The 22,951-nt window shown below is 41.9% G+C and overlaps 1 protein-coding gene across 10 annotated transcripts in view; it reads right to left on the reverse strand.

Moving 5' to 3' along the window:
* The window catches only part of ST6GAL2 (ST6 beta-galactoside alpha-2,6-sialyltransferase 2), an 85,681-nt gene that overhangs the window by 42,630 nt on the left and 20,100 nt on the right, over positions 1-22,951 (reverse strand). The window contains exon 1 of one of the 10 annotated variants that reach the window (XM_055378943.2): positions 1-22,951. This exon is cut by the window's right edge and continues 12,306 nt beyond it. The exons of the other annotated variants lie outside the window; for them this stretch is intronic. The gene's annotated coding sequence lies outside the window, so the exon portion shown is untranslated. 10 annotated transcript variants of the gene reach the window in all.

The following is a 22,951-nucleotide window of genomic DNA, read 5'->3' on the forward strand; positions in this document are numbered from 1 at the left end:
CTCTGCAAAACAAGGGATCTCGCCATCTCAGGTGAGTCTTTGGAGAGAGGCGATGGATGAGTGTATATTTGCAAAATCCTCCCCATGTGACTCCGGGACACGTCTGCCTTCCCACTTTGATAGACAGTAGTGCCCCTGCCCACAAGTTCCCCCTACTTCTGAGATTATAAAATTCCAATTTGATAAAGCAAAGCCAGAGAGGTAAGCATGGTTTGCCCTCTTTTGTCTACTTATCAGACCACCGAAAGCTCAGAGCTCATAGATTTTACAGCAGCGCTGCTGTGCACTTCTAAGGAGTGACAACCCTATCTGATTCTTCCTGTTCTCCCCAGTCTGGAAGGCTGCCTAGAACATACCAGAAGTCTACCAATGGCACTGAATAAAGCAATGCTTCAGTGACTGTGTCTGTGGGTGAATGTTATTGCAGGGTGCCTGTTGTCTTCAACAATGCCCCCAAGACTACCCTCCTACTTCACCCTTACAGTGAACTTTTGGTGAGATAAGAGGGAAGTACATTAAAACTTGAAATAGGAGGAGAGATGAGGAGAGAGCTTGCTGATTCTAGATGAGACTCAGAGAAAGGGTAACAAAAGGGGCAGAGATGAAAAGTAAGATACAATGTAAGAGAATGAACCTCTCCTCTGTACAGCGTTGCAACTAATATGTATTGCTATGTGGGTAGCACACGGCACCTGGTACCAAAGGAAACAAAAAAACATTAATAAGAAATGCTCCTAACTTCAGGAACTTAAGCAAAGTCCTGGAAAGGGAAAATAACCTAAGGTATGTTTGTGGAATAATAACTAAGCTTGCTGGAACTTCAAGCTGAGCACCAAACCAAGCACAGGCAGATATTCAATAAATATTGGCTGGGTAAATGATCTGAGCTGGTGTTTGTGTGTGTGTTTTGCAGAGGGCCTTGTGTGTCTGTGGCTATGATGGGTGTTTTGGTGGGGGTGCTGGAAGAAGAAGCAAGACCATTTGGGGAAAACATAATTGGAAAGCTATCCTCTTCCAGCTGTGGAGGGTCTGGAGTGCCTACCTGGATGTCTGGGGCACATGCCGTATAAGAAATAGGGAGAGAGTGAAGTTCTGAGAGCAAAGGAGTTAGGCATTGGTTCCATGGGCTTTCAGGAGATTCCTTGGTGGTAAGTAAGGTAGAGAAGCGTGCAGGGAGGCAACACAGACTGCAAGGAAGTCGTTAGTAGAAATCAGATACTCAAAGTAGGGTGATTCTGAGGGGAGGGTCTGCCAGGGGAAATGTGTGACCCCCACGCTCCTTCCCCAGTACGGGCTGACCAATGCCAAAACACAAAGGCATGTAGGGCATGGCTGTAATACAATGGTTGTGTTTTCACTAAAAAAGATAGGAACTGAAATCAAAATGAATGTTCCTACCTCAATGTGGTCACCTTGCGAAGTCATACAATGTCGCTGGTGGGAAAGGATGTGCTAAACTAAGAAAACTACATTCCTTTTGTGGCTCTATGGCAGGTTAAAGGTGGACACAGATTCTTTGACCCTCCACCCAGAGAGAGGCAGGTTCTGTGTCTCCCCCTGTTAAATAAGGACAGGCTCAATGACTGCTTGGACTAGTAGAATATGGCTGTGGTGATACTATGCCAGTTACCAGGCCCAGGTCTAGCATTTTCCACTTTCTGCCTCTCAGGACATTCACTCTGGGGGAAGCCAGACACCAGTGAAGACATATCCCTAAGCTTAGCCCAGCATGCATCAAGGAAGCCCAAGCTAGGAAAGTCCACGTGGAATGAGAGATACCCAGCCAGCCCCAAGCTGTCCCAGCCGTCCCAGCCATCCCAGCCCAGGCACCAAATGTGAAGCGCGAAGAAGTCATTCTGGATGTCCAGTCTGTTGCACTTTCCGATGACTCCATCTCCAGCCAACATCTGACTGCAACCCCATGGAAGACCGGATAGGAGAGCCGGTCTAGCCCAGTCAGTCAACGGTGAGTGATAATGATAGATTGTTGTTCTAAACCACGAAGTTATTTTTTATTTGTTTTGTTTGAGATATGTATAGATGTGTATAAATACATTTATATACCTATATATGTATTTGTTTTAAATTTTAGATTCAGGGGTACATGTGCAGGTTTGTTACAGGGGCATATTGCACGATGCTGAGTAAACTCCTACATTTTAAGGTGATTTGTTACATCAGAAGATCACTGGAACAGGTTCTAATGGAAATGTTAAATAAGTTCCAGAAATCATCAGTAACATATACAACTATCTTATTCCCATTATAATTAAAAAGAAAAATTAAGCCAAAAAGAAGAAGTCCTAAAAATGCTTCCAACAATTGCAACATTTTCAGATAAGACTCTAGCATCTCAGAGGAATTCTACAAAATGCAACATTCGCTTACATGTATAAATTGTGGCTTTTAAACTGTGTTTACTTTATTTTGTATTCACATGAGAGCAAGGCTATAGATTTTATATACAGTAATACATCAAACCTACATAGACAGAATATACTTTAACCAAGCCGGAACCACGGATGCCAACAAGCGAGCGTAGAAGAATTAATACCCGCAGTTAGCTTACTATATATACAGGTCTGTGGTTAACACTTGTTCTGGATTATTTTATTTGGTCTTTCCAGCATCGAATTAGATAGGAAATACTGTCATATCCATTTTCTAGATGAGGGAACTGAGTCCCAGAGCAATTAAGTAACTTGCCCAGGACCACAGAGCTAGCAAGCAGCAGATATTACATGCAAATCCATCTGCTTCATCCTATGGCTCACACCTTTCACAGTAAGTTCTGATTCCATCTGGTCATACCAACCAAGGCTACATTTTCTAAATTTACACTCCCCAAACTATCTGTTGTGAAGGGTAATTCTTCCCCCAAATTGTCACTGTGTGATATTTTAATATTTCCATTTCTGAATGTCTTGGCATTGTACAATTGCTATAAAAGTTTCTAAATGCCTGCTCTCAAGTTCTGTAAACATCTTACCAGGAACTGGTAATGAACAGTTGTGGATGTGCATTAGTCTGGGCCCACACTTTGAGTAGCACCTTCCACATGATCTGTCTAACCTGTCCACCCAGGGACAGTGCTTTGAGCTGTAATGACCAACATAAAGGTCTAGAAGCTGTTTCTAATATTTCAAGAATTCTATTAAGAAATTGCAAAATTATCCTTAATAACAGTTATTCTGTTGCATCCCACTGGGTGCACTGCAGTATAATTCTGACACTTGCTACTGGGAGTTAGTGTAGACCCCATGTGTTAAGGGCTCAGGCCTCCAGGAGACTGCCCTCATTTCACATGCCAGCTGTGTGGATTTGCATGTAATTATCCGCTGCTTGCTAGCTCTGTGGTTCCGGGCAAGTTACTCACAAGTTACTCAAAGCCACTCACACTTTTAACTGTTCAACTACCAATCCCCAGACTCTAGGACACCCTTCAGCTTCGATAATTTGCTAACATGACTAACAGAAGTCAGGAAAGTACTAGATTTATGGCTATGGTTTTATTGTAAAGGATGCACACAGGGTGAGATCTGGGGGAGATGCAGTTCCACCCTCTTTCCCTGTGGAATCTGAGTGTATCACCCTCCCAGCACATCAGTGTGTTCATGAACCAGAAGCTCCAGTGAACCCCAGAATCCAGAGTTGTTATTAGGGTTCCCATTAGACAGGCATGATTGATTAAATCACTGGCCATGTGAGTGAACTTAATCTCCAGTGCCACTCTTCTCCCTGGATGTCGGGCAGCCCAAAGTTCAAAAAGTTCAAACCCTGTAATTTCTTTTTCTTTTTTTTTTGAGACAGAGTCTCGCTCTGTCGCCCGGGCTGGAGTTTGCAGTGGCACGATCTTGTCTCACGGCAACCTCTGCCAACTGGGTTTAAGTGATTCTCCTGCCTCAGCCTCCTGAAACCCTGCAATTTCATCTGGTTGATCTTTCTGGTGATCAGAGCCCAAGCTGAAGCTATCTGGGGGCACAAAGTGAGTTCCCTCATTAGCAGAATGAAAACAGTCCTATCGCTAAGGAAATTCCAAAAGTTTTAGAAGTTCCATGCTGGGAATACCAAGGCTGCAGCAGCTGATTTAAAAGACAGTCTTTTTTTTCTGACTGGTAGTCACCATTTCCTGGTTTCCCTGCACTGAGCAACAGCTCTGGTGGGCAACTAAAAAATGAGAAATGCAGGTTTCTGATTTCAGCATTTGCTCCAGAAAATGTTTTTTAAAAACAGAGGCAAAGATGAGATGTGTGCACAGTGGTGGGAAGTGAAACAACAAAAACAAAGCTTTGACCTGTTGGGAGGAGCCCAAAATCTCTGGCCTAGAGGGCTTGGGGCTGAGAGCCAGTGCCCCCCCACACCAGATAATCTAATATGACCTTGGTTTGACGAGTCAAGAAGCCGCAGGAACTTGAGCTGAGAAAGTGAACTTGGGAAACTTCATGGCAGGATTCAAATTATCAGATGTAAAATTAAATAATTCAAAATTAAAATAATTCAAACTTAAAGCTATTGGAACTCAAAATTATCTTGAGCCTTGGGAGGAATGTGGCTATGTAGCCTGCGTCAGACAGCTGCAACTTCTGCCTTTTTGTTCCTGCAAATAATTAGAAAGACCAAGCAGCACCAGAGATAAGACCCTCTCAGATCATTGTACCTCCTCATGGAATAATAAAGTATTCTTGCTTAAAATGGAACAATCTGTAACCAATCAAACAGCTGTGGCATATATACCTGGTCTTGTATGGAAAATGCAGTGATTCTGCTGGAACTTCTCTGACTCTGCCTATATAATTGAAACTTTAACTTCTCCGTTTTGGAAACACTGACCCCATTCATCTGCAGTTGGTGCTTTCCCAGGTGGCCAGCCTCAAGCTTTGCGCTCAAATAAACTCTGTACTTAATCATATTTCCTGAACCTCACTATTTAAGGTTGACACAGATGTAAACTGAAAATAAATTCCTAAGCGCCTCAACTGACCCAACAGACCCCCTCATGGCCAGATGGACCCCAGAGAAACCTGAAAAACTGAATTTCCAGTCATGACTGGAAGGGAGGTCAGACAGGCCTCCATATATTCCCTCTCCCTTTGATATGTGGACACAACTGACCAGGATTAATATTAAAATAGACATCATAAGCTGACCAAACTCTTTGTGGTGATAAGATGCCAAATTCCAGCCTGACTCTGGTATAGCATCACGTGACAGTTAGAAGACCCTGAAGGAAATCAAAATATTTTACCCCAAAATATATTTCTTTGACATATTTTGAAATGGCCATGCAAAGCTGTCTTTTGTGGGGGAAATTTGCATTGGTAGAGAATCTCCATTAATGCAGCCTACCTTTCCCCTTCTAGGCCTTTCCTGGACCTAGGAGAGATTAAATGTGAGTGTAACACCTTTAAGTTCCCAAAAGAGACATGTACCATCTATCCTCTCTGAAGGACACTACCTATGAGGCATCATCTCTACAACAAGAACCTTGGCTTCCACAACCCCTCTTAACTCAAGCATTTATTTCTATTGACTTCAAGCCTTGAGACAAAGCTTAACTCTTTCAACCAACTGCCAATCAGAAAATCTTTGAATGTACCTATGACTTATAAACCCACATTTCAAAATATCCCACCACTTTAGGCTAAACCAATGCACACCTTTCATGTATTGATTAATGATTTTATCTACAATGCCTGTCTCCCTAAAGTGTGTAAAACCAACCTGTGACCCAATTGCCTCGGGCACACGTTCTCAGGACTTCCTAAGACTGTTCCCTGGGCCATGGTCACTCACATTGGCTCAGGTTTAAATATTTTACAGGGCTTTTGTGTTTTTCTCTGCATCAACACAGACATAGCCTCCATTATATGAAAACGCCTAGTTTCTACCCAGAAGAAACTACCCTTGTTTGTCATGGGGAGATGACATACGGGAAAGGAAGGGAGAAGAATGAGAGGATGTCAGAGGACACAAATAAAGAGAAGAAGCACCTGGCAGGATAGAGGGGGCTGTGTCGGTGCCAGGACCCTGTGGCAGAGTTTGCTCTCTCTGCCCGCTGTGCTGGGAAGTAGAAAGAGGCAGGATTTGTGAAGCTCTCTGAGCATCTTTAAAGGAGTATTACAATGCAAAGAATGAAGACTCTTCATTAGGTGGAGCTTAAGTGGCTCCTAATGCACAGGAATAATAGGAAGGAGTGGATTTGCTGCACTGCCTCAATTTGTGATTAGGTCTCAACTTTTAATAATCCAAAAGCCTCCACTGCAGCCTCTGGAGCTGCAAACCTTCTGCTGCCAAGAGAACATTCTCCAAAATGATTAAGTCTCAAGGCAATGTCAAATCCTCTGCTAGCAAAATGCTACAGAAATCACGATCTGCATCATGGGTCTCAGTCATCAGCATATCTGTAACAAATCCAGGTTAGAGAGAGGCAAGGGACATCATCAATGTTACAGCCCTGGATCATCGTTTTCCTTGAAATGACCATAAGCCTAATAGGAAGGCTCGGCTAAGCAAGAGAAAACACATCTTTTCCTCTGATATAGTATATCTGAAATATTATAATTATACAGCTTAAAGAAAGTCGTCGGTAATACTCACTGCCATATCCCATCATTAGCTGGTGTGATATAAATGACATCGGGGGATATAAGAGGCCCATCAGGCAAATCATCTGTCCCCAGGCACCAATGGGACAGTGCTCCTTAATCACACCTTCACATGTGCTTTGTCTACGATGGTTTAAGTGACTGGGGCTGTCGAGTTCTTGCCAGTTTTCCCCTGGGAAGAGCACTGGCAAGATCATACTCATACTGGATTGGGTGTGACTTTCTTTTCCTTTCCACCGCAATTCTAACATTATTACCTGGCAATGCAAAGGTGTGAATTCCCAGTGGATGTTCTCTGCCTATTTGGACTACTTTTTTCCATTTCCATTCTTTCTCCCTGTTCTCTGCCCTTTCTGGCCAGGCCTCTAGGGAACTTCTATTTTTAGAGGCAAAATCAAAAGTGCCTCACTGCTGGAAATCACGGTGATTGTTCCACTTGCTTAGGAAGGTCAGTGCCCACATCTTAAATACTAATGCCCAAACAAAGACACGAGTCACATTTCTTAGGGATAGTTAAACTAGCACAAAAGAGTGTTTAAATTCTCCTTCAAATTGTTCTGAGAGAAATGACATTTTCCAAAAGGCACAATTTATTACGAGTTGTCAGATGAAACTATGAAATGTAAACACTGCCACAGAGGAACATTACAATGCAGCTTAAGGTTAATGCAGCTAACTTCTTATTTTGTTCAAGGGCAAAGAGAAGTTAATTCTAGGTCTTACCACTTTAACAATGTCCCTCTTAAGCCTTGTGGTTGACAAGCTTTATTGCCCATTTTCTTGACTGGAGAGTGTTTTTCTTTCTTTCTTTTTTTTTTCACATTTTGATTGATGTGTCTGCTATTAATTGCCAGCTGGCCAAGTCTTCTGTGGGTCTGAGACACACTCACGTCCTTTTTTTGTGTCAAAGAGTTGTCTGGACTAATGCTAAGTATTTATTTTAATGTTGAAATAATAAAGAAGATTTAGCATGTGAGCTGTGGTGAGATACTCGTGTATCTTAATGGCCTTCAGCAGTCATTTTCTTTCGAGAATCATTTTTTCTAAAATTAGCTCTTGTCACATATCCAAGAAAACATCCAGTCTGCAGCAGAGAGGAAGATACCTCCCTCAGCTGGAATTCTTTTATCTCTTAACACCCTTATTGGCACTTTTTACAAATGGGCCCTTCTCTTTTCTTTGCTTTTGGTAAATGTGAGAAAGTCTCCAGACTGCTAAAGGCAGAACACCAAAGAGGCACTCCCTTATTCATTATCCCTTTAGTTTCTGCCCATTCTTAAGCTAATGTCCAGAAGAACAGAAAGAAAAAGGTCGGCCAAGTCAGCGGAGCCTGTGGTAGCGGGAGGACATCCCCCTCTCTAAGGAGTACAATCCTGCGGGATTGCCAAGTCCTTGCCTCCTCAGAAGGGCAGCCCCCCTGCAGGCAGTGCCCCCTCCTTGTGATGGCGCTGTTTGACACCAGAATGCATGGAGCAATCCCACCTGCTAGGAAGGGCACTGCTAGGGCTGGCCGACCCAGTGACCTCGCTTGGTTGAGGCATAAGTTTAAAACACTGGTGGCTGGGCTTCCGGTTAATGTAAAATTCAGATGTTTGAGTAACCCACAATGGGGATGCCTGTAAGGTTCCTGAAGGTGGGGACTACATCTTATTCATTCTTGTATTCCCACCAACCAGCATGGGCTGGCCTGTGGAAGGTTCCCAGTAAATACTCCTGCAATCAATGAATGTCTGAAATTAAGAAAATAAGTGGGGGGAATGTACTGTAATGGCATTGCCTGACCAGGGGCTGTTGGTTGGTTCAGGAGGGGAACGGTTCCTCATTTACTGTGCTGCTCAGCCTGGCAGAGGTGTCTGGGTGGCTCCAGGCAAAATCATGGTTAGGCTGTTGTAGGGTTAGGCCTGAGTCATTAACAGCAGTCATGGCAGGAGTCAGGGGGCTGATGGGTGCACGAGCAGCGAAGGTATCCCAGGCTGCCACTGGCCAAATGCCTGTGCTGTGCTGGGCACTGTATCTAGCACCTCACTCACATTGTCTCAATTCCTCGTCTCAGTTTAATCTTGACAACAAATTCCTTAGTAAACATTATTTGTCTCCTTAGGCCTATGAAAGCTCCAAGTGGTTCCCTTCTGGTTTACTGTCCCAAAGCCCCTGTCTTTTTTTCACTAGAACACGAAGCCAGAAAAAATTGCTGGGGTCAACTCAAGCACCAGCCTTAAAATTTTAATAAGATTTATTTTTCCTTTTGGCCACGAAGTACTATGTCTAATTTCACTCCAGCTCCCGACATTTAGCAGAACAAGTGATCCTCTGACATCCGTATCTTTGTTTGCTGGAGTAAATGATGTTCCCAGTTAGGCTTTACAATCCATACTTTTGCATGCCCTGCCTTTGTCAGAGATAGCTTAGTTTTCGGACACCTGCCAAGCGGATTTTGCCTAGGCAGAATGGGCTACCAATTTACTAACATTTCCAAAGAGACTACAGGTGTTAGGCCCATGGTTGCAGGGGTTTTCTACCTCGGTAGGAAGGCAAAACAGTTCTGCCTTTGCTGTTGCATGGTCCCAGGACTGCTGAATAAATGACAAGCAATATGGATTAAAGTAAGCCTGGAAGGCTTCAAAGAAGAGGAGGTCCAGAGCTGGACGTCGAAGGATGCACGGGTATGGAGGAGAATCAGTGATTTCAAGCCAGTGGAATGCCTGGGCCCGGTGTGCCAGGGATGAGAATGTGTATGCTGGACAGACTCATGTGAGCTGGGGCTGGACAAGGGTGAGCTGCCCTTAGAAGATGATACCATTATCTTTCTGGGTCAGGTCATTCCAGCAGTACAGGGTTTTTGCTCAAGAGACAGGGCAGATGGGAACTAGTTTAAAAGGCAAAGATTCACATATGTGAGCCACTCTGGGCATCTCCCAGTTGAGGAAGGGGGAGGTGGAAATGATTCCAGACGTCTATCAGTGATTGTGCAGAGACACAACACAAGCTGCCTACTAGTTAGGGTCTGCTGGCTTCCAGAAACAGCATTCATCTGCTTTGGACTCAGTGGCCTGTTTGTTTTACAATAATTAGCATTCAAATATTTATACTTCATACCAGAAATGTGCCAAGGCTCATGACTGGAGCTGTAAATTCGCTTCAGTCCTGATGGCTAACACTAAGAAGATGGAAGATGTATACCTGCCATTGAGACTTGAAAGGTTAGGTGAACTCCTAAAATGTGAAGTGGGCTTTGAGGTAAAAGCACAGGTGGCCAGCAGGTGGCTTTTACAAGGAGGCTTCTGTACCAGCAGAGGCCACATTTCTTTCAGCGGGTATTACAGAGTGAGATAGATAATGCCACCTATTCTGAGGAGTAAAGGCCATGCACGGTTGACCAGAAAGCCCTGCTGGCACCTGCATAATTTTGGATAAGCCTTAATTTCGGATAAGCCTCAGTTTCATCAAATATGAGTTGTAAGATCATCACTGCTTTATGAGATGAATGAATAAAGTAATGTGCTTAGCACTGTGCCTGGCCCAAAAAGAGAGCACAATAAATATTTTTCAGTCCAAGTTTTGAAATTCTGTAAAAGTGGAAAAGGTGGCATAACACACATGGATTTCACTGTATATTAGTGTATTGTATTGTATGATATTACCGTATATTATACTAAATAATTTAATATCTATTACATAGAGTAATTTAATTTATATGTTACATTATATGCATTATAATACACCGTATTGGTGCCATGCGTATAAACTTGATGGTTTACCAGGAGGCACCTCTCTTTAACTGACAATAAACTAACACGCCCCGGTTTAGATAAACACGAGTGTCTGACTCAAGCTAATAAGCACAGAATAAGGCCTGCCTAAATAAAGACCTCTCTCTAGTGTCTCAGTCATAAAAAGTAACCCTGTCAGGGACTGAATACCTGATAAATGTCTTCTAATGGGTTCACTGTGTTAATCAGCTTATTATAATTTATGCTGCTATAATTCAGCAAATATTTATTAAGTCTATCATAAGGTGGCATATATAGCACATGATACCTTGCCCCTGGAGAAGTGACTTCATTCTTGGGAAGTATTTAAATGCTTGAGTAACAAGTATGAACAAAAGGATACTATAGATTCAAATTCCAGAATCTCTCTTCAGTCCAGACCAGTGAGGCCTCTCACAAGAACCCAGGGAAGAAAGGGTGTTTAGGGGCACCCATTCAGAGGACTGCAAAGGCCCCACATGGCATTTGTTTCTCTCTTTGGAAATGGTGTTTTATGTGGTAAGAGCTACACTTAAAAAGATAAAGCAAAGCTAAATCTCTTAGCTCCATCTCTGTGGGTAAACTTCCTGTGTAACAGTTGAGAGAAAAATAGAGGCTGCAAAACAAACATACAGAACTAGGCCATTTATGTAAAATGTTTAAACACATAATATAAATCACCTAGTAGCTACCTCTGAGGACGGAGGAAAGGGGTTTGGATGAGTGAGAGAGGGGATGCCTGCTTCATTACTAAAGTATTCCTTCCTTATAAACAAAAATTGGAAGTAAATATGGCAAAATATTAATATGTGTTACATCTAGGTACATAAACTCTTATTATATTAGTTTTTCTATTTTACCACATAAAGTATTTAATAATTTTAAACAATGAAAATTTATAAAAGTTGTAATAAAAGTTGTAAAAAGTTCTAAAATAAGACAAATCATTTATATTTACATCTCTATTTCCAAATCAATCCCCTTAAGTGACAATTCTTGCTGATCTGGTAACACAAAACATACATCTAACATTTTACACTGAACTCCAGATTTAATTAAAGCTTTCTTCTGGTCTTGACATGACCAGTCAAGACAAGAATTACTGAATGCTATAATGGTTTATGAAAGCTTCACAGAGCGCTGAGCTTCCGGTGGAACAACGATTACAATCGTGACTTTTACTATCCATGTAAACTTGGACAGGTTTCTTTACCTCTTTGCACCTTGGCTGCATCTTCTGTAAAATGAAGAGCATCCCAACCTCACAGAGTTGTCATAGAATAACATATTTTAAAAGAGAAAATGCAAATAAACTATAACTCCCATAAACAATAGATATGTAAAAATCCCAGCTCTGCTGTGTGCCTGCAGGCTGAGCTAAGCACTCACGTATTCCATCTTGGCTCCTAACTGCCTAGGATAATGGCATCTCTCCTCTTTCCATGTTGAGGGACAACCCAAGGATAACAACCCTGGCTTCTCACTCCACCTTTTAATCCTTCCCACAGAAAAGGAGTCCCAAGTCCACTGAGAGACACGGATCATGGTGTGAGTCTCTGTAGACCCAAACTGTCCGTCAAATGGGTTTGTTCAAGATCTCGACTTGAGTGTGGAAGGGAAAAGGGAGGATTGGCTACCCAAGTTGTTGCTCATCTCCAGGACAAAAGCTTCACCTGGCTTTTTCACTAATACCCTTGAGATTTTACCCTCCTCTGTTTGACATTCGTGGCACCAACTATGGTGTTGAGCAGTTACCATTTCAGTTTCCCTCACATCCTATGATTGAGGAGCTATGATCAAGCCCATTTTATGGATGAGAAAAATGAGTGACAGCAAGGTATTAATTACTTAAAAGCACTGCTTGTTACTGTGTGGTGAAGCTAGGACAGGACCTGGTATCTTTGAAGGCAGTCAAAATAAAGACATTTGACAATGACATCTGCTCTCATCACCTCCCAGTGTTGTTGAAAATAAACAAGAAAAAATGCATTGGCAAGAACATTTTGAATTTAGATATTCTACCAATTTTTTCAATTTTCATGACATGAGGAACAGTCAATATTTAGATTTAATAATATGCCACAGGAATCTGGGTCAATTTTTGGTTTCATAAAATAAGTGTAAATGAAAAGATGATCCTGGTATACACAAAAATCACCTTGGCAGATGCAGAGGTGCCAGTGAAAATCATAGACAGGTAAGCATTTTTCTGGGCATGTGCAGATGGAAGCTGTTTGCTTTGCAAGGCTTTGTAAAGGCTGTGGTAGAGTAGTATCGACATTACTTAAGTTTTATTTTTGAGGATGGAATTTTAAGACCTTATTCAAAGAAAATGCCAAGTTGCTAATGACCTAACATCTTGCTTTTTATGATGGGATACATTATCCATAGAAGTGACTGGAAAAGCCAGCCATGAGGTGTTGATTTTAATAGAAGACTTGGGCTGAGAGAAACTCATTAATTTTTCTATTAAAACACATATACGGCCAGGCACCGTGGCTCATGCCTGTAATCCCAGCACTTTGGGAGGCCAAGGTGGGAGGATCATCTAAGGTCAGGAGTTTGAGACCAGCCTGGTCAACACGCTGAAACCCTGTCTCTACTAAAAATACAAAAATTAGCTGGGTGTGGTGGCAGATGCCTGTAATCTCAGCTACTCATGAGGCTGAGGAAGGAGAATTGCTTAAATCCAGGAGACTGAGGTTGCAGTGAGCTGAGATTGTGCCACTGCACTCCAGCCTGGGCAACACAGCAAGACCCCATCTCAAAAACAAAACAAAACAAAACCAGAAAAACCACACACATATACACACATGTTCTGGAGTCAAATATAAAATCAACTTGAATATTTAATACAAAATATGGCCCTTCAAAGAAATTTCTTAGTGTAGGGTTTTCAGCTCTGCCCTCTGATCATCTTGACCTGAGTGTTCTCTGTCCATAGAGTGGCCTCTTTGGGCAGGTGTGAGCAGCATGGCCGAAGGAGGTTGCTGGGGTGACACTCAAGAACAACGCCTCGCCGCTGACAAGAATAACCTACACACAGGTCAGGTGTTTTCTCTCCAGTCTACTTGTCCAGTGTTCACTTTTCAATGCCAGTAAGAAAGATACTACTAGATTATGAGCAATTTCTGAATATTACAAAATAATTTTTGAGGTTTCTACCTCTGAGGACTAGCTTGCTGTCATATCTTCTTCTTAACAATAAACTCCAGTCATGGCCAGTGAGTCACTGTTCCCTTGTGAACAGCAGCATAAAAGCTCTTTTGTATATGTGCGCATGTGTACACATGAGCACAGAACTGATCGTGCACTACACATTCACCTACTTTACTCATTTTACTTTTTTACTCGCTATACTCATGTTTTTTACTCACTTTACTCATTTTGCAGACATTGGAGCACCTGCTCTGTATTGAAGTCTAGGTAAAAATGCTGAGCAAATCAAAAAGAACTTCTCCCGCACTCAGCTGACAGTAATGTGGCAAAGAGAGAAATTACACAAATTCTTCAGGATACTGTGTAGTTTTACTTGACTTTTTTCCATTCCCTTTTACCCTACAACCTTCCTCCATTCACAGTGATAAACACAAGACTCCCCAGCCCTAAAGGATAATTGGGGCAAAGGAATCAGAGGGGAGTAATGTCAATTCTTGGCTTTTAAGCTCAAAAGCTGTGTTTCAAGGAGTGAAGAAGGAAGGTCAAAAAATGGAAAGAATACTTGCTAAGCCAGTTTCCTTTTGGCCAAGGGAAGATAAAAATTATCTCTGGGCTGATGGAAAACAAGAGTGGGAGTTGAAGTAGATGAGTTAGAGACCAGCAAGTGTCTCCAAAGAGGATTCCCATATCCTGCCAACACCAAACCCTATTGGGCTAGCACCAAGAGGAAGAGGACACTAGAGCCCTAGGTAAGTTTGGGGATTGAACGTAGAAGGGATCGTGATCCACTCTGCACCTCTGCATCTTAGATGTGAGGATCTTGCAGGAATTCCCCACCCCACTGGAAATGGAAGCACTGTGATGAATGTGTGAGCCAGAGTTGTCTGTGCTCAGAATGGCAAGGGAGGACAGCCAGATGGGCCCCAAAAAAGGAAAAATCTGCACAACTAAAGAAGAAGGTGTGCAGGCATGGGAGTGGGGGCAGGCAGCAGATGGCAGCACATGTTGTAATGCTTCACAAAGCAGGAGACCAGGCTGGCTGCCAATGCTGCGACAGTACAACATATGTGCAAGTGGATGCTAACTAAGGACTAGACAATCTTCCTGATGTCATGAGGCTGTCTATGCCCCCAGGAATTAGAGGGAGAATAAAGAACCTATGTTTACAATGTCAACTTTATTTAATCACCTAAAAGGGTTGGCTGAATTGACAGTAAAATTTCCCTGTTCTCGGTGGAATGGGGTCTCAAAATACAGCCTAAGTTGAACTTAAAGTTGCATTTTTTGAATACTTTTGGAAGTGGATGGAAAATACACATCTGATACACATATGCACAGTTATAATTGTGCTGTGTTCTCTATATACTGATGTTGATATCTATACCCTTGGTTTCTCCCCTGGACTGCAGATCCACATAATCAATAAACTATGTGATATCGCCACTTAAATGTGTTCTGAGAATCTCAAACTTAATGTCCAAACAAATATTTGTTATTCTTTTTTCCTTCCTTAGTCTTCCCCATCCCGTAAATAGCATGGCCAGTCACTCAGTTGCCCAGGTCTAAAACTCTGGTGTTTTTCTTGATTCCTTTTTCCACTTACAACCACATCCAATCCCAACCACCAGCAAACCCAGATAACCCTAACTCCAAAACACATCTAGACTCTGACAATGCGTTGCCTTCTCCACTGCCCCCATGTGGACCTAGTCGCCTCTCACCTGAACTATGAAGAACTTTTGAACTGGTCTCCCTGCTTCTATCCTGTCTTTCTTCTGTAGATGCTCCATGCAGCTGTCGGAGTGACACTTTTCAAATGGAACTGTAACATGGCCAATTTCTGTGCGCAACCCTCCATTATTCTTCCTTATACTTCAAATTTAAAAAAAAAAAAAACAAGATACCCTTTGCCGTGGCCTACAAGGCTGTGTTCCTGCTCATCTCTCTGCTCTCTTCTCTTACCCATTGCTCCTTGCTCCCTCCTACCCGACCCCTTGCTGCCCCTGAGTCAGCTCACACAGCTCCTGGCCATTTGCTTGGGCCCTTCCCTCTGCCTGGGACAAGCCTGCTCTAGAACCCAGCTTGGCTTCCTCCTAGTTTTGTTGAAGTCTTAGCTCAAATGCCACCTATTCAGTAAGGGTTTCCCTCCAGCATGTTTGCATCCCTTTCTCTCTACCTCTCTTGGACATCTTTGTTTGGATTTTTGGTACTGATGCCACTGGATATGCTTATTTGTTTACTGCCTTTCTTCTCTAGTGAGCTCTAAGCTCCTGCAGGGTGATCTGTCTTTCTGGCTGACCATGCATCCTCAGAGCCTGGAACAGTGCCTGGCACACAGTAAGTACTCAGTCAGTCCAGGAAGGAGATTGAGGAGGAAATGCTTAAGGTGCTGTGGTGAGACAAAAGACTTAGGGCATAATTTCAATGGGGGAGCCTGGGAAGGTCTTTTGCAGGCAGAAAAATTTAAGCAGGGAACAAATGGCTAGTGAGGGGTTAGGTACTTGGGGATGGAGTGCATCTCACATGGAGGAAACAAGAGCTGCAAAGGGTAGGGCAGCTGAGAGCTGTACACCATGTACTGCAACACGGGCAGGTACATGGCTGTATCACAGGTCCTCTTTATAAAGATCAAACCACTTGTTACTGACTCCATACACACATTGTGATATGGAAAGAAGCTTCTATGAAATACACTAACAATAACTTTTGAAATATAATTTTAGTGTTTTTATCACGTCTAATTACATGAATAAGGTGCAATGGGCTTCAGCATCCCCATCCCAGATCAGTAAAGGCCTTCCCTCACAAATGGTTTTGGCTAAAACTCAACCATATACAATGGATATGGAAACTTAGAAGTATGTCTGAAAGTTTATTTTGTGTTGCATGGAACTAGAAAAAGAGAAAAGTGAAAACAGTAACATAGTTATACCCTCCCTGCTTTGATTGACTGCACAAAACTTTTGCTGGCTTCAGCAGTTTTACAGTCTAACACACTTAGGAGGCACCCACGCCAAACGCCGGAAACCTGAATCTGCTCTTGAAATGTCAGTGATAAAAATTAAAAGAAGAGTAGAAGAATGAGACCCTAATTGTGGCTAAATCATCAGACTATGAACATAAAACTAACTAGGATGACACAGGAAAATAGCACAGCAAAGGCGAAGAAAAACACCATCTAAAAATTGTGTGTCTCTGAGATGACACCAAGAATCACAAAGCCTGAGGAATTCTGCTTTAATATCCGTATAAAACAAGTAATCTGTTTATCTTCTCATCTCAGCCCATCCTGGCCCTTTTTCCTTACTGCCCTAACCTCTCTTTGACCTATAGAAATCTCTTTCTCCCAATTTGTGAATAGGTCATGGCATATAAACTGCCAACCTACCCCTTGATGAGAATACCCATTTTTATATGTAATTGTGTGTCTGTGTGTGTGGATTAGACATTTATTATATATCCAGGCACTGTGCTAGATGGTGGGGATTAAAAAGACAATACAACATGTTCTTATCTTCCATGATCCTATAATTTAGTGGAAATAACTGGTGAAGTCTTCATTGTGCCTGTGTCAGCCAAGAATATTTCATTACTAAATAAAATAGATGTTCATTTATTCTTTCTTTTTTTCTTTTCTTTTTTTTTTTTTTTTTGAGACAGGGTCTCACTCTGTCACCCAGGCTGGAGTGCAGTGGCCGTGATCTCAGCTAACTTCAACCTCTGTCTCCCAGGTTCAAGTGATTCTCCCACCTCAGCCTCCCGAATAGCTGGGACTCCAGGTGTCCGCCACCAAGCCTGGCTAATTTTTGTATTTTTTGATGGAGATGGGGTTTCACCGTGTTGGCCAGGCTGGTCTTGAACTCCTGACCTCAAGTGATCTGCCCGCCCTTGGCCTCCCAAAGCACTGGGATTACAGGCATGAGCCTCCAATCCATTCATTCTTATTGGCATCCAACCTCATTCATTCTTATTTCATACTCTTATGTAAATATACAAATGGAATTACAATAAGGGTATCTGCAACTAATTTCCACGCTGATTAAATGACAGTTCTGTATCACAAAAGAAAGCACTAATCAATCATTTATTCACTCAACAAACATCTCTTGAAGCCGCACAGTCAGATATGAAATTACGAGTGATCATTCCGTATATGATATGCAGCTTAAATGAAATGCTAATGCTGCTGCACCAGAGTCGTGAAGCAGTACCAATCTTTATGTTGCCTCTCACTCCAGTGTGCTTTTTGCTCATTTTATTTCTGCTCTTGGCAAGATTTAAATAAAGGCTTTTTTTCTTTGCTCTACAAATGTTTGCAGCAGCTATATTACACTGACTTAACACAGCATTAACTACAGTACAAATACATACTCCCTAGATTGCTTTTCAAGAAAGGAAAATGTTTATGATCTGTATCAAACAAACACTGAATTCATCAGTCTGAAATTTATTTAAAGTGTCAGATGAATTTGACAAAAATCTATACCTAGAATTCATTTCTGAACAGCGTAGGCTTATTACTTTGATTTCAAAGAAAAAAAAATACCCTAAAAATGTTCTGGCTCTCTCAGAATGTAAAGTTCAAGTTAAGGCATGTATGGCTACTATGGGTTTACACTGAATTACGTGAAGAAAAAAAAAAGCATTTCTGTCTTGGTTGCTTAACTCAGAGTAAAATTGTTAGTCCCAATTCTGCAATAAAACAAAATATCAGTCTAAGTGAAAACAAGTAAGAAGCATGGGCTGAGAGGATTTTACTTTTATTAGGCTTTACTTTATTACCCAGGCACCAACCTGAGGCAGGGCATAGAAAAAACATTTCTAGACAGAGACAGGGCAAATCAGCCAAGAAAATGACTAAATGCTGGAGAAAACAAGTCATTGAGCTATTTTAAATCTAATTAATTTGATAAAATATGTTTCTATTTTTCCCAACCTAAAAATAAATGAATACAATAATAGAATCACGAGTGCACTGCTTATAATGTAAATGTCTTTTTTTTTTTCTATTAGAAAAGATAAAGAACATGGTATTCCTGGGGATATTTTTCTCCCTTGGTAGTTTGCCATCATGTGTGTTACAGCTGGGACAGGCCTTACAAGGACTCCAAATTTCTTTCTACAAATGAGGAGCCCATGGTCTGGAGAAACGAGGCGAGTTACCTATGGTTACAAAGCTAGCTGGAGGCAGACACAGAATGAGAAGACAGGTTGCCTGGCTCACGTTTGCTCTCTTGTTCTCTGTCATTAAGTGATGGAAAGGGACCGAAATACTTACAACCTACAGAAATCTATTCTACTCACGATATGCTCCTTGTCATCCAATGATACAGAACAGATTGGATCATGGATTTTTGCTTCTTGAGTGTTTTGGAGTTCTGTAGCTAAACAGGATGCTGCAGAAACTGGGAATGAGGAACCTCAAGAACAAAACTACACACTGTAAAGTGTGTAGAATCATTCCAACGGGGTTCCAAATATTTTGGGGAGCACAGATGACCCCCCGTCTAACGCACAATGTTTCTGAGGCTGGTCCCAGAGCAGATCACGATGAAGTGGCACCTGTAGAACGTGTAGGCAGTAGCCACTATGGGGCACTGTGCAACCAAGGAAATACACCTGCAAAACACTGAGAAATCTGGGTCCTCCGTTTGCTAAAGGTAGGACCTGGCACTACTTAATTAACCTCTCCCATCCCCAGTTCTCCCAACTGTAAAATAAGAAGAGTAATTAACTGCTCTGAACATCTCACAAGGTAATTGTGGGGATCGATAGAGACTGGGTATAAAAGATGATGTGGAGCTAGGAAGAGATATTATTATCATTACATGCGTGTTCTTTCCTCTTACTTGGGAAGACAGCACAGAAGCTACAAAACAATATTATTTCTGGAAGTGTGGTGACTGGTGCTGCCTCAGAACCTCTAAGGAGGTGTGTTTAAAATGCAACTACCTGGGTTCTATCCCAGACTCACTGAAACGAAATCTGGGTGGGCATGGCCCATGATCCTGTCATGTCAAAACTTTCCTTTGGATTGCATGCCCCTAGGACTGCACTAGAAGGGATCCAGGGAGTAAAAGCCAGAGGAGGCTGGGAAGATGGGCAACCGCATTCCACAGAAACAATGTTCAACCCACTGGCTGGAATCTCCAAACTACCCACAGATGTCTGCCTGATCACAATCCTGTAATTCTTGTTACCTCTACCAAAACCAACCTCTCTCCCTGCAGCACTTCAAGCCCTGGAGACTACAGGCACTGCCAGACACACACCTGCAAGCCTACGCAAGGGTTGTTTTCTTAAGCGTCCTGCTCTGATGGCCCTTGGTCTTCTCCCCTGTTCCTGCAACACTTCATAGGTAACTATTCCTTCCTGGGTAGAACCTTTCCATGACCAGTGATTGGCACATTTTACTTTCAGCGTGTGATGTACAAATACTTGAATGAAAGACAGAATATGGAATTCATTATACTCACAAAAATCTTACTATAGCATTTAACACTATTCTTTTTGCAAAATGTATTCACATTTCCCATTCAAGAAGGCAAAGATAATAAGCATTTGAGTAACAAATACCTGGATTCGGATACATTTCCAACATAAGCTTTTTTTCACTTATTAGCTGTATCAACTTGGGCAGGTTATTACACCTCAGATCAGTTTCTTCAACTGGAAGACAGATGTAATATCATACAACCTAGCCCGCCTTCAGGAAGATTTTAATTGGGCTCCACAGGAAAGGCAATTAATGTATCGCCAGGCACAGATGCTCAAAGAATCTTCATTCTCTTCTTGTCCTTTTCCCTTTTCACACTTTCTAATGGGTTCTCTAATAGTCTGCAATAGCCACAGCTTTTAACAAATCTTCCAAAAGGAACTCCGACAGTAAATTTGATTCCTACTCAGTAGTGTGCTATTAAATGTTTTACAATCATCTCTCAGGGAGGGGGAGTGGAGGAAGAACCCTGATTGTTAGTGTTTGCCCATTCTATGGTGTAAACGCTTCCACTATAGCCAATTTCAAACTACCAATGGGATGTTACCGAACGGAACGGGGATGCGATGCGCAAGAGCTCATCATTGTATGAGTATTTCCACCACACAGATACAATAAAAGTAAATAACTTCCGAGAGCGCAGATAATATGAAATAAATTGCAAAATGAAATAAAAGAATCAGAAAGTGATGAGTGTGGAGTCTTTGCCATCTTTGTTTTTAAACTGGCTCATAAAATTCCTGAAAAGGTACAAGCCAACTCCAGCACACTACTGTATCTTACTCCATCAAGAAAACTCTGCCCTTAGAAGGGTACTAATTCCAGGCATTTCAGCCTACCTAGAGAGCTTTATTTATGCAGGACCCTTTAAACAGATGCAGAGAGCACATGCTTAGAGTTTCTACAGGGGTGAAATGTGGCTACAAAGCAGTATGTGTCTACGTGATACTGACGTGCTGTACACGTGCATCAGTTCTGCTAGGGAAGAGCCTTGTCTGGGGAGAAAGAAAGCTGTATGGTGCTTAACACATGAAAGCACCCGGTCAACAGGTAACAGTAATAGGTAGTAAGCAATAGTAAAATTCGTCACACCTCTTCTCTCCATCTCATCCTTATTACGAACATTTATTTATGTGGCTTAACTTTTACCTTAGGTCCATCGTCGTTGTAAGACACTAAGCCATGATGTAACAATTTTTAGGGCCCATGTCAGACATGTGTGACACTCTCACTTTAGACACAAGGAAACGGAGGTACAGAGGAGGAAAGCAAGTTGCCCACACTTAAAGGGATGTAGGACTGGAATTCAGGCCTTATACTTTTATAAAATGGATTAGTTCTCCAAAGCCTTTAGGCTACTATGTTTCATTTGTTTATTCATTTGTACACTGTTTTCAAGAGATAATAAAATACATTTGTGACTTATAAAATTTTGTTTGCAGCCTGCTCAGTTCCAGAGGTGACATTTAAGGACCCTGACTTGCATTTGCATTAGGTTGTCTTTACCACAACAGAGCCATCACATTGGAAAACTTGCTCAGCAGTAGAAGGGGCAGGAATTAACTTTTATTAAAGGCTTATTAGGTACCAAGGATATTAGTAATAAATTATAAAGATGGCTTCATTTAAACAGAAGAACAACCTACGAGTTAGGTAATATTATGGCCTCAATTTTATGATGAAGAAATGAAGACTCCTTGAGGTTAAGAATCCATCAGAAGTTTCTAGGGCTGGCTTGCTGGGCATGTGACTGTGCAGTCATGTGGGACCCGACACCCAGAAGAGCCACACTTGTTTTAATGTTCTCCTGCCACTGGCCTGAAGTTCTCAATAACTCTGTCTTTGACTTTGTGTGCTGTACCTGAAGTCAGATGGGAGAGAGTGGAACGATGAAGCAGACATGGGTCATATGTGTGCCACATCCTATCCATCGTTCCTTGCTGCCCACTTGAAAGTTGTCTAACATTCATGATGCCTCGTGAGCACAGGACTCTGGTGAGGTCACAATGCTTGGGAGTTCAGCAGGACTCAAAACGAGTGCAAGGTGAGTATGGTACCTCTACGACAAGTGGAGGATCCCATAGCTCCCGGAGGCCATGCTTTCTGTTAGAACCAGAACTAGCTTCAAACACAAAAGTAAGGCAATTGTACTTTAAGAAACACAACCGATGAAGGCCCCTATCATGTCCTTTCTTATTTCCTTGTATTGGCCAAACACTTGTGCTCCAAATGGTGACACAGAAGGAAATCCCTGCCTTACTCATCAGGAAGCTGAAGGTAGAATGTGTTGGTAAAACAAGCATGTATCAAGAAGTAAAATAAAAACAACAGAGTTAGTTTTTGGCAGTGTTTCCTCTGTTCTGGTCAGAAAGAAATACATAGGAATGTAACAGCTATGAAATACAAATTGTGTAACTTCAGTGATTATGCAAATGAGTTAAATGCTTTTAAATTTGCATTTAAAACTGGCATTGCACGAGTTAACAATAACAGAAAAAATCATACCAATAATTAAATTTTTAATTTTTCTTTACTTAGAATATTAAAAATACTGTGACAATTCAAGAGGCAAGGAAGAGAAGGGAAAGGAGGGCAGAGAAGCAGTGGGAAGGAAAGGGCAAAACATTTTGTTTTAGTACCTTGGAGGGCACTTCTTTCCTGTTTTTTGAATAAATGGCTCCACATTCTAATTTCACACAGGGTCCCACAGCCAGCCCTGGCTGTCACACAACTTGGAAGCATCAGAGTCAGTATCTGAATCCAAACTGACTCCAAAGCTCCTTTGCTTTGACCCCATTTTATTCAGCCTTTTATTTTAAACAACAGGGCTCTTCAGTTTCAGAAAATTTTTGTCATGATTCCACTGTTGGCAATCTGGACATGTGACAATTGTTTGTCCCTCTTCCTTTTTCTTAATTTTTTCCCCTTTCTCTAAATCATTT

Source organism: Gorilla gorilla, chromosome 12 (assembly GCF_029281585.2).
Source record: "Gorilla gorilla gorilla isolate KB3781 chromosome 12, NHGRI_mGorGor1-v2.1_pri, whole genome shotgun sequence".
In the NCBI taxonomy this organism is placed as follows: Eukaryota; Metazoa; Chordata; class Mammalia; order Primates; family Hominidae; genus Gorilla; species Gorilla gorilla.